This window comes from Ursus arctos, unplaced genomic scaffold (assembly GCF_023065955.2).
Source record: "Ursus arctos isolate Adak ecotype North America unplaced genomic scaffold, UrsArc2.0 scaffold_5, whole genome shotgun sequence".
NCBI classification, from domain to species: Eukaryota; Metazoa; Chordata; class Mammalia; order Carnivora; family Ursidae; genus Ursus; species Ursus arctos.
Window position 1 is genome coordinate 75362951 of NW_026623067.1, and position 16230 is coordinate 75379180.

General features: G+C 38.7%; 1 protein-coding gene and 1 pseudogene across 5 annotated transcripts in view; one reads left to right on the forward strand and one right to left on the reverse strand.

The window, feature by feature from the left end:
* The window catches only part of KIAA0825 (KIAA0825 ortholog), a 376584-nt gene that overhangs the window by 356666 nt on the left and 3688 nt on the right, over window positions 1–16230 (reverse strand). For 3 of the 5 annotated variants that reach the window (XM_026498622.4, XM_044384011.3, XM_048220969.2), the window contains exon 2: window positions 1287–1436. The gene's annotated coding sequence lies outside the window, so the exon portion shown is untranslated. Of the gene's footprint in view, window positions 1–1286; window positions 1437–4175; window positions 4255–16230 lie in introns of all 5 variants that reach the window. The other 2 variants (XM_057307500.1, XM_048220968.2) reach the window with 1 other exon arrangement.
* LOC113255091 (MARCKS-related protein-like) lies at window positions 5961–6555 on the forward strand (annotated as a pseudogene).

Below are 16230 nucleotides of genomic sequence, written 5' to 3' on the forward strand. Positions count from 1 at the left end.
CTGGAGAGGTGATAAACAACATGATCCAATGGTTAGGATGAGAGGCACAAGACGAACAGGTTATGAACAGAATTACATCAATATCTCATGCCTTGTTGCTTCGGTGAATACTGGTCTGAATCAAATTCCTGAAAAACCAGAAATTTACGAAAATGCCTGAGCTAACTTTTCCGCTCACGGGGCAGGTATTACCTGTCTTTCCACAGCAGAGAAGCAAGGAATTCCACTTCAGTGTGACCTATTTCTGCCTCTTAGATTTATCATATGCATTTTTTAATGACCCAACCAAAGGAAATGTAGAAACCTATTTGAAAAGCTGATGTTAAGGTTGTGACACCAACCAAAACAACAAGAGAATTTAAAGTTAAAATGACACGCAATCCCCGAATGAGTCTGTTGCACTCCTAATTTAAAAAAAACAGTTTCTATGCGAATACAGTGATGGCATGTCAGTGTCTGCTTTGAAACTCCTGAATTTTGTCATTTGGTGTTTGTGTCACAACCTTAATATTATTTAAATATACTTTTTAATATCTATTATTTAAAAAAAATCTTTGAATTGAAGATACTCCTAAAGCTTTGAAGAAGCCAACCTCAAAGCGCTGCATTCCTAGCATGCCACTTTATTAGAAGTGGTGCATAAAACATCTGCTGTTGACAAATCTAATTCATTAAAAGGTGAGATGGATGCATTTTAAAATAACTGGCTGGCATCATTATCTGCAGCACCTTTTATAAATTATTCCTCTTTTCCCTTTAGACTGAACTTGTCACAGTTCCCTTTCAGAGTCTGAATGTTATGCCTTATAGTCAATGCTTTCAACATGTTTAGACAAGTCATAAGTTAAACAAGCAGGGGTACTTTATTTTCTAGAAATGAGAAAGAGGAGCAGAAATACAGATTATTTCATTCGATTCATTGATTTTTAACTAAAGACAAGCAAAGTCGGTTAGTGGTGGTTTTATCTCACACAAAGGATTTAAAAATAAAACTATACTGTTTGGGTAGAAGGCAGAATTTCAAAGAAAGGTACATAAAAAGAGATGCTGGCAGCCCTGCTGCACTGTTGTGCAGAAGACTTAGTTTAAAATTGAATTGTGCTTCCCCTGACAGTGGAGATCAGGTCCATCATAAGGCTGACAGCTGGCTGGCACAGTAACTTCCTCAAGGAAAATGCTAACTGTATTTCTCTTGGAGGCCAAAGGCATAGAATTATAGAAGCCTTCAAGGAGACCAAGCAGGCAGAGAACAAATTATTCAAAATATGAAGAAAAACATTTCTTACCTAATTTTGTTTCAGAAGACTCAAAGAATGAGCTGGTCTTCTAATCCCAAATAAGTGGAAAATTATTTCCTTCCAAGTGGTCAGTAAAAGAGCTGCTCTTTCTTTATTATCTTCAGCTGGGTTTTTTTCCCCAACAGATACAAAATATACCTATAAAATAATTAGATAAAACTTAACACTGTCACAATGGAGGGGGTATAGTCACATTACTTGTCTACATTGGTAGTGACAGTGCTATCATTAAGTTCTGACATACAGGCATGAGTAGAGAGTTGCTGGAAATATATAAAGACATGCTAAAGTTGGGGTATCTAAGAAAAGCTTATTAACAAGATGACCCATAGATTATAGGCACATGAATAACTGAGGCACCTAGGAAAATGTACATTCAAACATTCCTTTCCTTTCCACCGATTTTTCCAACGTTCCTGAATAAATGTAGATTATACACAGTAAAGGAGAGATGCAGCCATAAAACAAGCAATGCCTTTCGATACAATTCCTTTTTTCCTGTTTAGTTACCAGTTTAGTTTCCAGAATAATTTACTAAAACCAGTTTTTTTCTCACTCTTTTGGATTATCTGGTTAAAATAGATTCTGATTCTATTTAGTTGATTCTATTTTAGTCTGATCTATTTCTAGTTGATCAGTGGTTGGAGCCTGGGATTCTGTATTTCTAAGAAGCTTTTAGGTAATGCCACCAATACTGTGGAGCCATGGACCACACTTTCGGCAGTCTATTTGTCTTTCCCTCCATCACAGTACACTGTTGCTATTCTTGACGACTGGCCCTTTGTCTTTCCATATAATTTTAGAATCTACTGCCAATTATTCCCCCTTCACCATCAAAATGCGACAGGAATTTGAGACCGTGTTGATTAAATTGAGCATCTGTAAAACGTTGAGTTTTGCAAGCTATGCGTATGGTGTATCATTCCACTTACTGAGTTCTTATTGTCACACAATCATGCCTTACTATGTTTCCCATGGGAGTTTCACATATCTGTTGTTATGTTAGATGTATTCTTGGGACTTCATATTTTTGATGTTAGCATAAACAGTATCTCTTTGCAAAAGCGTTTTAATTTTTTGTTTAAATATGTATTTGTATAATTTTTGTATACTGATATTCTTATCCAGGATATTTGCCAAACTCTTATTCTTATATTTTTTCTTTAGTTTTACATCATGTACAAATAGAGTTTTACTTCTTTGTTTCAAAACCTATGCTTTTAATTCTTTATGTTGTCTTACAAAAAGAAAAAAGTTAAACAATAAATGAATTATTTAATAGAAAAGACTCTTGTTATCTTTAATCAGCAAAACTGATCTCTTGGTTAGGCCTCCATTGACTAGAAAACCACTATGAAGAAGCTTCCAAATATTTCTTTTGACATTTCTTTTTTTTTTTTTTTTAAGATTTTATTTATTTATTTGACAGAGAGACAGCCAGCGGGAGAGGGAACACAAGCAGGGGGAGTGGGAGAGGAAGAAGCAAGCTCCCAGCAGAGGAGCCCAATGTGGGGCTCGATCCCAGATCGCCGGGATCACGCCCTGAGCCGAAGGCAGACGCCCAACGACTGCACCACCCAGGCGCCCCTCTTTTGACATTTCTTGATTGTCCTCAGACTTCTTGCCTTTCTCTTGTGGTTAATACGCAAGCGCGTACATGTTACTAACATCCACTAACTCAAACCGACTTCTAGTCGTTATTTCATCAGAAATACCCTCATAGTCAACTTGGCCATTCTGGGAACTGAACTTGAACAAAGGGGAAACAGGAATTATAAAGGGAGAAGTGGCTCAGTTCCACCCAAGAACTAAGATGAAGATGCCAAGCTAGGATGCCACTAGAGAGATACACCATGTCATCCACACTTCATAGCTAAAATCACAGGGTTTCTTGGAAAACCCATGAATAACTGAAATCGCCTTTTTGATGATGATGCCGGTCTGCTCCAAAGATTTCCTGCTTCACAAACTGTCAATGTTGTTATCATTGGTTACCTGAGGAAAGGTAAATGGCATGATGGCAAGGATGGAAAAAGGGTAAAGAAAGAGGAGGTAGTAACTAAAATGTAATAACCACTGTAATCATGAAAACACAACAAACTGCTTCTTTAAAAATGTGCTCATGTACCACTACAAACAGTAATTACGAAGACTTACAGCAATGCAGAAAATGCTGAAATGGTGAAGTGAAAACAGGACCCAAGAGAGCATGCATGCATTCTATTGCAACTGTTTAAAAATATGTGGACATGGGGTGCCTAGCTGGCTCCATCCGTGAAGCGTGCGACTCTTGATATTGGGGTCCTGAGTTTGAGTTCCACGTTGGGGTAGAGTTTACTTTAAAAAAATTTTAAAATATGTGGACATTATTTTTGGTTAGGAAGATCGATCAACATGCATTTTCCCTCCCCCCTCCAACAGAGGCGCCCTTAAAAGATAGTAAAGGTATGTGTCGGTTGAGGGAGAGGATGTAAACCATTACAATGAAGAGATTGAGAAATAACATTACAAAAGTATACAAAGTAACAGATGGAAGAGCATTCATGGAAAAAAGACAGTAGGAAAAGTCAAACTCTAGAACGTGTGCTGCAGTTAAAGGAATGACCTGATATCCCTGACAGAAACGTGGAGTAAGAAGTGAAGCTAAAATACCCTGAATTTCCCTCTCCTACCTTTTTGTACAAGCAACTATGTACTTTGTCTTTCATAGTTAAATATCTGACTGTGAATAAGAAAAAAAAAAATAAGTAGATGGGATAAGTGCTGTGTTTGAAGAAATGAATTAACAGTCTGGAAAACGAGGAAAGGCAGTATGGGTATGGATGCCCCCAGTGAAAAGCTGCCCTCATTCAGGCCTTTAGCTGACATCCAGCATACCTGAATTTCTCTTTTCTCGTATGAATGCACAGCCAAGAACCACTGGGCATCTGAAGAACATCTTCTTTTTGTTTCCACACTGGAGATCAATATAAAACAAAATTTACCCCAAGAAAAACAGACACAAAAGTAATTAATAGAACATGTAAATTTTCCATCACTGTCAGAGAGTAAAGAAAAACAATGTATAGGGGCGCCTGGGTAGCGCAGTCGTTAAGCGTCTGCCTTCGGCTCAGGGCGTGATCCCGGCGTTTCGGGATCGAGTCCCACATCGGGCTCCTCGGCTGGGAGCCTGCTTCTTCCTCTCCCTCTCCCCTGCTGTGTTCCCTCTCTCGCTGGCTGTCTCTCTGTCACATAAATAAATAAAATCTTAAAAAAAAAAAAAAGAAAAACAATGTATACATAATACAAAACCAGAAGTAGGACTTCCAGCTACGGCTGAGTGCAAACAACAAATATTCTTCAAAAAGAAACTAAAGAGCCAGACAAAATTAACAAATACAATCATTTCAGTGCTCTGGAAATTGACCAAAGGGATATAACAATTTGAGAAGCATGCTTATTTGGAAGACTGTTAAACTTCAGATAAGAACACTGGGACCCCGTCACATTCTGGTCTGGCCTCTCTCATCAACATCAACCACCAATTCAGTCAGTACAGAGGTTCTTCCAGGGTGGGGAACATCATTAAGACTGGAAACATCTGGGGACACCTGGGTGGCTCAGTTGGTTAAGTGTTTGCCTTCAGGGTTGTAGAATCGAGCCCCACATCAGGCCCCCTGCTCAGCAGGGAGCCCACTTCTCCCTCTCCCTCTGCCTGCTGCTGCCCTTGCTTGTGCTCTCTCTCAAAGGAATAAATAAAATCTAAAAAAAAAAAAAAAAAAAAAAAAAAAAGACTTGGAAACATCTTTGCTGAAGTCAAAGGGGGTAACTTGAACTTTAGTGGCGGGTTATGCTCACCTCCAACAGTGTTTCAGTGGAAGTGAGGATCTTAGAAATCAGCAAGCAGGGAGAGGAAACAGCTCCATTAGTCCAAGGTCATGGTCATAATTGGGGCAGACATATTCTTGGCTAAGGTTGAGAAAATGTGCAATGGATACCAGAGAGGAACAAGCTAGTCATGTATTCCTTAGGTCAAATAATTACATACATAGAGCAAATGTGAATGTGTTAGTTGGATATTTGAATAGTCTCCTATCAAAAACTGATAGAAGAGAAAATCAGCAAGAGTATTAGAAAATATTATTCACCTATTCAACATAACTCTCATATAGCCGTGCGATGATGGCACAATACACATTTTTTTCAAATGCCAAAAAATATTTTCTAAAATAGACCACATACCAGGTCATAAAATAAGTCTCAATAAATTTTAAATAAGATCATAAAAAGTATGTTCTATGAGTAGAACAGAATTAGAAATCAATAAATGAAAGAAATCTTGGAAAATCCTCAACATTTGGAAGTTAAAGAATACACTTCTAAATAAGTCAAAAAAGAAATCACAGGGATTAAAAAAATTTGTTACTGAATTATGGTCAAAACACAACATGTCACATTTTATGGGATACACAGAAAGCAGTGTATAGGGCACTGTAGCGTGGGCAGGCTCAGCTTGCGGGTTGGCGCCAGTGCCGGAGGGGGTGCAGCTCGTTTCCTCCCTACCCCATCCCCCTCCCCCTCAGGTGCGAGCCCCACCCATCCGCCGACCAGGCCCACCTGGCACAACTATCCCCTGTGGCTCGAGCCCAGAGTGGCTCTGGGCACCCCAGAAGACCCCCCATCATGGGCAGCCAGAGCTCCAGAGCTCCATGGGGCAACGTTACCACCAAGGAGGCAGCAGGCATTCCTCAGCTAAGGCCAAAGGACAGGAGAATGGCCAGGTGAAAAGCAATGGAGACTTATACCCCAAGGGTGAAGGGTAGTGGCCCCCTGTGAACAGAACAGAGGAGGCGGCAGGGGCTACTGGCGATGCCATCAAGCCAGCACCGCCTAGCCAGGGCGCTGAAGTCAAGGGGGATGCCCCAGCCAAGAAGACCCCCAAAAAGAAGAAGAAATTCTCTTTCAAGAAGACTTTCAAATTGAGTGGACTGTCCTTCAAGAGAAATCTGAAGGAGGGTGGGGATAATTCATCTGCTTCCTCATCCACAGACAAAGAGCAGGTGCAGGGGGAGATCAGTGCCTGCAGCGAGGAAGGCACAGCCCAGGAAGGGAAGGCTGTTGTCCCCCCTGAGAGCCAGGAGCCCCAGGCCAAGGGGGTAGAGGCTAGTGCTGCCTCCAAGAGAAGGGACACAGAAGAGGCAGGACCCCAGGCTGCAGAGCCATCCACTCCCTCGGTGCAGGAGAGTGCCCTACACCTGCCAGCGAGCAGAATGAGTAGCTGGGTGAGGGCAAGTGAGAGATCTGTAAGCAGCAAAAACTGCGCTGCCCTTGTGAGGTCACTGCCTGGACCTGGTGTCCTGGCTGCCTTCTGTGCCCAAAAAGGAAGGGGCTGTTGCCCCCTCCCAGCCACGTGCACTCTCCTTTTCCCTTCTGTGGATTCTCCCATCATCCATCAGGCCTTCCTCTTAAGACCAGTTAAAGATGGTCCCTTGCAGTTTTCCAAGTTAGGTTAGTGATGTGAAATGCTCCTGCCCCTGGCCCTATCTCTCCTGTCCCTCCCCCTGCAGAAGGCAATTTTCTTCCCCAATTCTTTTCCAAGTAGGTTTTATTTACTCTACTCCCCAAATCCCTGAGCCAAATGTGGGGTGCCTACACTCCCAAACCCTGAGTGTCCAGCCTTCCACCCTGTTGAGTTTTAAGTCTCTTGTGCTGTGCCTAATGGCACCTGGGCTTGGGAGGACACTGCCCCTGTCTACGTTTTTATAAATGTCTTACTCAAGTTCAAACCTCGGAAAAAAAAAAAAAAAAGCAGTGTAGAAAGGCAACACAGAAGACTACAGCAAAAATAAGTGAAACAGAAAAGAGAAAAGCAACAGATAAAGTCAAAAGTTGGTTCTTTGAAAAGATCAATAAAATTGCCAACTGTTACCAAGATTGATCAAGAATTAAAAAACAAAACAAAACAGAACAGAACAAAAAACAGGGGCACCTGGGTAGCTCAGTGAGTTAAATGACTGACTCTTGATTCCGGCTCAGGTCATAACCTCAGGGCTGTGAGATCATCAAGTCCCACCTAAGCTCCACAATCAGCAGGGAGTCTGCTTGAAGATTCTCTCCCTCTCCCTCTGCCCCTCCTCTCACTCGTGCAGACTCTCTTTCTCTCTAAAATAAATAAATCTTTTTAAAGAAAGAAGAAAGACACAAACTACCAAAATAGCAAATGAAAATGTCACTACTGACCCACAGAAATCAAAAGGATTGTAAGACAACACAATGAATAATTTTATGCTAACAAATTAGACACAAAGATGAAATAGACACATTCTTAGAAAGACATAAATGACCAAAACTGACTTAAGAAGTAATGTGAAAATTGAATAGACCTAAAACAAGTAAAGACAATGAAATAATCATTCAAAATCTCCCCACAAGGAAAAGCAAAGTCCCAAAGGCTTCAATGGTAGATTCTATGAAATAAAAAAAAAATGAAATAATACAACATTTCACAGACTCTTTCAGAAAACAAAGGAAAGAAATCTTCCTCATTCTATAATGGCGGTATTACCCTAACAAAGCCAAACGGATACATCACAAGAAAATAAAACTACAGACTAAAAACCTATATTGAAAAAGATCTAAAATCAATACCTTAACCCTCAACCTTCAGAAAATAGAAAAAGAGCAAGCTAAACACAAAGCAAGCAGAAGGAAACAATAAAGATTCGATTTGAGTAAATAAAAAGAGAAGAGAAAAAAAACAGAGAAAAATCAATGAAACTAAAGTTGAATCTTTGAAAAGGTGAACAAAGTTAACAAACCTTTAGCTAGACTGACTCCCTCCCAAAAAGAGGAATGATTTAAATTATTAAAATTAGGAATGAAAGTGGGGACATTACTAACATTAGAAAAATAGATTATAAAAGGATACTATAAACAACTGTATATCATTAAATTATATAATGTAAACGAAATAGACAAACTCCTAGAAAGACACCAAGTACTGAAATGACTGAAAATTAAGAAAAAAAAAAATTATGCATAGATCTATAACAAAGAGACCGAAAATAATCAGAAACCTTACCCCAAAGAGAAGCCCAGGGCCAGGTGGTTTCATTGGTGAATTCTACCAAATATTTAAAGAAGAATTAACATCAATCCTTCACAAATTCTTCCGAAAAATAGAAGAGGAGAGAACACTTCCCAACTCATTCTCTCATTCCAGTATTACCCAGATACCAAAACTAGACAAAAGCATTACAAGAAAACTATAAACCAATAGCCCTTATGAATATAGAGGCAAAAACACTAAACAAAATAGAGCCAACTGAATCCAACAAGATGTGAAAAGAATTATACACCACGACTAAGTAAGATTCATCACAGGAATGTAAGGTTGAATCAACACAAGAAAATGAATCAATGTAATACACTTTATTAACAGAATAAAGAACAAAAACTACATGATGCTCTGAATAGATGGAAAGAAGAATGTGTCGAATCCAGTACCCTTTCATGGTGAAAGACACTCCACAAACGAGGACTAGAACCCTCAGTTGACCTTATACTTAATGGTAAAAGGCTGAAAGCTTTCCCCTTAACATCAGGAATAAGACAAGAAGATCCATTTTTAACTCTTCTATTCAACACTGTACTGGAAGTTCTAGTCAGGGCAATTAGGCAAGAAAAGTAAATAAAAGGCATCCAGATTTGAAGGGAAGAAGTAAAACTATCTTCACTTACAGATGACGTGATCTCGTACGTAGAAACCCTAAGGAATTAAAAAAAAAAAAAAAAACCCCAAAAATCAAAAGTATTGGAGCTAACAAATACATTCAACAAAGTTTGGAAGACATCTGACTAATAAATGAAAATCAACTGTATTTCTATATGCTAGCACTGAAGTGAAATGAATTTGAAAAAGTTAGGAGAACAATTCCATTTACAATAGCAACAAGTAGAAGGAAATACTTTGGAAAAATTTAACAAAAGGGGCACAAGACATTCATTTCGAAGTACAAAACCTCGTTTCAAAAAACTGACTTAGACCTAAATAAATGAAAAGTCCATGTCTTATGGACTGAAAAATATAATAATTTTTTTTTTAAAGATTTTATTTATTTATTTGACAGAGAGACAGTGAGGGAGGGAACACAAGCAAGGGCAGTGTAAGAGGGAGAAGTAGGCTTCCTGCTGAGCAGGGAGCCCAACAAAGGCCTGGACCCCAGGACCCTGGGATCATGCCCTGAGCCGAAGGCAGACGCCCAACAGCTGAGCCACCCAGGTGCTCCAGAAAGATATAATAATGTTAAAGTGGCAATACCTCTCAAATGAATGTACCGAATGAATGCAATATCTATCAAAATCTCAGCTGCTTATCTTGCAGAAATTAACAAACTGATCTTAAAATTCATACGGAAATGCAAGGGACCCAGAATAGCAAAAACAATCTTGAAAAAAAACAAAGAGAACTCATATATCCCATTTTTCCAAGCTTACTACAGAATTTCAGTAATCAAGGCTGTGTGATAGGATAGGCTTAAGGATAGATATATAATCAATGGAATAGAATTTATAGTCCAGTAATAAACCCATACATGTCCAGTTCATTTTTTATGAGAATTTCAAGAAAATTCAATAGGTAAAGGTAAGTCTTTTCAAGAAATGTTGGTGAGACAACTGAATACCAGCATGCAAAAGAACTGTCAGACTCCTCCATCACAAGATATACAAAAATTAACTCAAAATTGATCAAACACCTAAATATAAGCACTGAAGTATAGAAAATTTTTTTTAAAAATCACTGGTAAAACTCTCCTTGACCTTAGGTTAGGCAATGGTTTCTTAAATAAAACACCAAAACATAATCAACAAAAGAAAAAAAAAATAGGTAAACAGGATTTCATAAAAATTAAAAATCTGTGGTTCAAAGGACACCATCAATAAAGTGAAACAACAATCTACAGCATGGGAGAAAATGTTTGCGAATCAAATATCTGATAAGGGAACAGCATCCCAGAATCTATAAAGAACTATTACAGCTCAACAATAAAATGGCAGGTAATTCAATTTAAAAATGGCAAAGAATTTGAATAGACATTTCTTCAAGGAAGATATACAAATGGCCAACAAGTTAAATGATGCTCAGCATTATTAGATAAATGCAAATTAAGACCACAAAAGATACCACTTCACAACTCACCGGAATGGCTATAATCAAAAGACAGACAGTAACAAGGATCCAAGAAGATGTGGAGAAACCAAAACCCTCCTAATCTGCTAGTGGGAATGTAAACATCTCTCCCTCATCCGATCAGTGGTAATATTTCCTTACTAGCACTTTGCATTTTGTAATTTTTTTGGTAATATCTCCCACTAGACTGAAAGCACATGAAAACAGGGTTTAGGTCTCTTTACTTAAGTATACTAGTTAGGGAACCAGTCATTCTGTGCTATCTGTAATCACTGATTTGCTTACAACTCTCAACCCACTAAACTGAATCTTCTTTTTAAGATTTTGTTTGTGAGAGAGAGAGAGAGCGAGCACAAGTGAGCACAAGTGTGCTCACATGAGTGGGGGAAGGGACAGAGGGAGAGAATCTTTAAGCCGACTCCCCACTGGGGGAGGAGGGCACTGGATCCCATGACCCATGAGATCATGGCCTGAACCAAAGCCAAGAGTCCGACGCTTAACCGACTAAGGCACCCAGGAGCCCTACAACTGAATCTTCATTAAGATTGTTCTGTGCCTTAATTTTTTACATCTTAGTACCTCGTCAAGTTGTTGACACAGAGGAAGCACAAAGGAAAAGTTAAAGTGATGCCAAAGTGTGGTACACAGATTTTTGATGGAGTCCCAGTATTCTTTCACGGGGTTCAAAAGTTCAAAACTATTTTCATAATAATAAGACATACGCCATTCACTAGTTGTACTAATAGCGCAAAAGCAATAATGCCCAGGCCCAGACTGCAGTCTCCAAACTGTATTAGTTGTATCAGTTTTCTATTGCTGCTGTAATTACTTCCCACAAATTCACTGCCACAAAACCACAGAAATATATTATCTTACAGTTCTCTAGGTTAGAAGTCTTAAAATGGGTCTCACCAGGCTAAAAGGAAATGGTCAGGAGAGTTGGATTCCTTTCCGGAAGCTCTGAAGAGGATGCATTGTTTCCTTGCATTTTGTAGCTTTTAGAAGCTGCTCTCATTCCTTGGCTCATGGCCCACTTCCCTCATTTTCTATTTAGCTCTGTGGGTTGAATCCTTTTCATATTGGATTACTCTGAATTCCTCTTCAGCCTCCTTCTTCCACTTTTGAGAACCATTGTGATTACACTGGACCGATTTGGATAATCCAGGATAATCTCACTATTTTAAGGTAAACTGATTAGCAACTTTTAATTCCTCTTTGTACTATAGCCTAACACAGTCACAGGTTCCAGAGATCAGCATGTAGGCATCTGGGGGAGGGGGGCTATTATCCTGCTTACCACGGTAGTCTTATTTTTTCACCACCACACAGCTACAATAAAAAGTAAAGCCAGGTTTACTTAAAAATGTCTTCAATGAGCAGTAAAAATTAGTAATGTTATTAGCTCAACCTTGGAGTACACCACACATTTTTTCAAAATCAACCAAATTGAGTGAGCTCTCACTTCAAGGAAATCTTTAAACAGCAATTTGCTGTCAATGATAAAATTAGAGTTTTCAAAGCAAAAATAAGAATTTTGGGCAATTCACATATTGTCAGATGGACAGCTTCCCAATATTTTTAAATTTTCCTGATGCGACTGCTGATAATGTTAACGAGTAGGATTTTTTGACAACATATAATGAAATGCATTAAGATTTGGAAGATCAGCTTTTACCTCAAGGAGTCAATATTTCCACATGACCAATGCATTTATAACAAAATCACATGATTGTAAGAGTCATTAAAAGTGCAAGATGGACCAAGGACATTTTAAAGTTACAGATTACAAAAAGTTCACTGATAGGGTTTCAGATATCACATTGCAATTAAACCTTAAGAAACCACCACTTAGTAAGTTTGTGTATAGGAGGATCAAAGAAAAACATTCACAATTATCTGAAAAGGTCACTAAAATACTTTCTTTTCCAACTATATCTGTATAAGTTTGGATTTTGTTCACTTATTTCAACCCAAAACAACACATCACAACAGTGTGATTAGAGAAGCAGATCTGAGAATTCAACTCTCTTCTTTAGGCCAGACATTAAAGACACTGCAAGAACATGAAATGATGTCACTCTTCCACAAAAACTTTCTTTGGGAAAATATAATCATTTTTTAAAAGGCTCTATATGTTAACATGTAAGGTTTTATTATTGAATTAACTACTTTTTTAAAAGTTAATTTTAATTTATAATATATATAATATAAATAAATATAATAATATAATAAATATAAGTAGATAGAATTACATACACAAAAACTCTGAGGTCAACAGTAATTTTTAAGAGTGTAAAGGACTCCTAAACTAAAAGTTTGAGAACTGCTGAGGAAGATAAATGAGAAAGTCCAAGAAAGATCATGATCAGATTAAAGTATATCAAAGGAATAAACTTAGGCAGCCTCACTGATACCAGGGTCGAGAAGGCAACGTAAGAACAGGGCATGGAAGGAGGGCTCCATTTACAAAGAGCCCCACTCCCAAACTCTTTCCCAGTCAAATCTGTGATTAGCAGACAGAGTTCATCCTTGAGGAGCTAAGTAGCCCACAGGCATTTTTGAGGGCAGCTACGAATATATGTTAGAAAAGGAAGTAATTGATGTTTTACGAAATTATAAAGGAATAAATTATCATGTGGATTATACACCAATTGCATTTAAAAAATATTATTTAGTGAGCTGAAGTCTAAAAAAGCAAGGAACAGGGGTAAAGAATGTCATGACAATGAAGCACAGAATAATATTCACTGGTATTAGTAAAAATTAAGACTTCTTCAGTAGAATGCTCCTCAAAATAGCTCCTATCACTCCTCAGTTTAAATTAGGTAAACTCCAGACTTACACTGTTGGATTAGCTGCAGTTCCCCAAAGGGAAAATGGAAAGTAAATTCAGGTGACGTGGCATGGCTACTAACTGCTAGAAACAACTTCAGCTGTACAACCGCTCTGACACTGAACGGTCAGAGTCAGAGAAGAGCCTTTTCAGTAAATCTTAGCAAACAAATAATGTGACAGAAAAGGACGGCCATATTAACCAACTAGAAAATAGAGCAATTATGTCCCCTAAATAGAGCAAACAATAAGTCTTTTCTTGGAAGCATGGTCAAAAAGAGCCCTAAATTTAGATTCTTAAGACCTAACTTTTGGCTCAGGTCACATGTTTCCTGAGTTATCTGGGCAAGTTAAACTACCTTTTTAGTCTTCATTTGTAAGATAAAAAAGTTAGTCTAAATCTCCTGCTTTGAAAATTCGACTCTAATTCACAGTAACATTCACAGTAACGACATTTTATATTCGAATCCTAAAGTCACATACATCTGAAATAAAAACACAGGCTAGTACTCACCAAATTGATGGATTCTAACTGGCCACTTGAAAAGCATTGAATTGATTGATGTCTACAATTGCTTAGTAAGAACAACAAAAGAGGCTAGGGGTGATCTACAAAAGTCTAATATCATGACCTTTTTAACCACAGAGGTATCTTTGGGAGGAAGAAAAAGGGATATTCACGTTTGGGCTAATAGTCAAGCGATGGATATTAACACTACTCAGGTTTTTGGGACTGTTTATTTATTGGCTACCTGAATTTAGAAATTTAAACAGCATATTATTTAACTACCTAATGTTGAAAAATCAGTTGCTTAGCTAATGTTTTATTTCCAACTGTTATTTGGAACTTTTGATTCCTTAGCTGCTCTCTGGCTAACGAAAGTATACTATAAAATATAAGAAGTTGTTCCTCTAAGAACATGTGCCTCAAATGTTAATGATGTCACTGGCTGGCTGGGATTGTACCTTTCTTAGAGGTTGGGGCCGGCAGTAAAAGTCAAGAGTTGAAATTTAAACGCTTGTAAATTACAGCATGTGACAACTATCAATTGTTTTTACTAATAGCTAACATTATATTGAGCACTGTGGGAACATGGGATTCCTCTAACGGATGACTTTGGAACACATATTCCCCATTGGCCCGCTGAAGCTTTCTTCGAATAGTGCGGCAGTTTGACATTCTTCTCACTCTTCTTCTCTCCCTTCCTCCTTTCCTTCTCTTTTTTCACGGGTTGTCTGACCTGCATTGAGGCCTGAAGGCACTTCCCTCCTACTCTTGCTCCCTCTCCTTTATCCTTCAGGGGCCTTTTCCCCAATAAACCTCTAGCACATCTAATCCCCTCTTAGCATCTGCGTCTCTGGGAATTTGAGCGAACAAAGAAAGCACTTCCAAGTCCAGCCACCATATTAAACTGTGCACACCATTATTTAATCTTCACACAGGCTTCTGAACACATTATTACTATTTCCATTTTACAAATAAGGAAATACTAGGAGCACAAAAGTACCTTTCCCAGAGTCACGCAACTAGTGACAGACCTGGGATTTGAACTGTTTGCCTTCCCAGTTGGAGCCCCAGACCTTAGTTTTTTTCAGTAGGTTCCACACTGGATGTGGAGCTCAACACAGGGCTTGAAATCACGACCCTAAGATCAAGTCCTGAGGTGAAATCAAGAGTCGGACGCTTCATCGACTGAGCCACCCAGGTGTCCCCCACCTTATTTTAAAGCAATTAGATTACAGTAAACCACAACAAAACTAGACAAATCCCTAATAACACTTTTTCTGATTCCTGTGTGTTTTCACACACTATCAAACTTAATCCTATTAAATTTGTAAAGTTGATATTACCACTTGACAGATAAACAAATTGGGGCTCAAAGAATGTAACTCCTTCCAAATCATATTTAAGTTCATGAATTTGAGTTCATATGCAGGTCTTCTCTGAATTCAGCTGCTTTACATTATACTGCTCTCCCTAATTAATCAAAATGACAATGTCTTTGTTTAGTTTTAGCTAATTTTCTTGAGAATGTTATTCAGCAAAGAATCCACAAATGATTTAAACAGCTATATATGTTTCATATACATACATATTATAGATACACTACTCTTTCCTGAGCCACCTCTCTCCTTATTTACTTGTACTTTAACCAAAGCTTACAGGGAAATAAATAGCTGGAGCACTGTTTCAAAAACCTGTCTCCAATAACATATCAGCAGTTGAAGCTGGAAAGCAGTGTTCTTTTCACACTTCTAGAGGCTTTTTAATATTACTTTGCTGATTTTTACCTTTATCTCGATTCAGCTGCAGTCTTTTGACTGCACCACTCAAACATTTTCCTTAACCAGGGTCACCTGATGAGGTGAGTCAGCAGTCTGCAAAATCATCAGTTCTAATGATTAATTCCTGGTTGTTTCCCAGCCTTTAAAATGACACAGCCTAGCAATAGCGTGCTCTATGTCGGTCGGAGCTGGATGTCGAAGTAACTCAGCAGTGTATTCAAGTATCGGAAGACAGGTGGGGTGCTGTTTTTGGTGTTTGTTTTTTCTGTAGATATGCATGGGGAAGATCTTCCAGAGGGGCAATACTAGGGATCTAAGCACAAGCAAGTCAGGAAGAGGAGACCCATGACTGATTCCATCGTGGAGGTCCTGGAGCCACTAATGGGAGGAGAGAGCTAAGTGTCCCCTACCCAACCCACTATGCGACTTCAGATGGGGAAAGTGGTGCTCAGAGAGGGGCAGGTGGTTGCTCAGAGTCACAGAAAGGGGCAGGAGCCATGGAGACAAGAAAACCTCATAGCCTGAGAGAATCCCTACCCCCAGCCAAACCAAAACCCCCAATGCATCTCTACTAGGTGCCAGGGCCCAGCTCCCACCCTATTAGAACAAGGTGTTTATAAACCAATCCCCACACCATGGATGTGA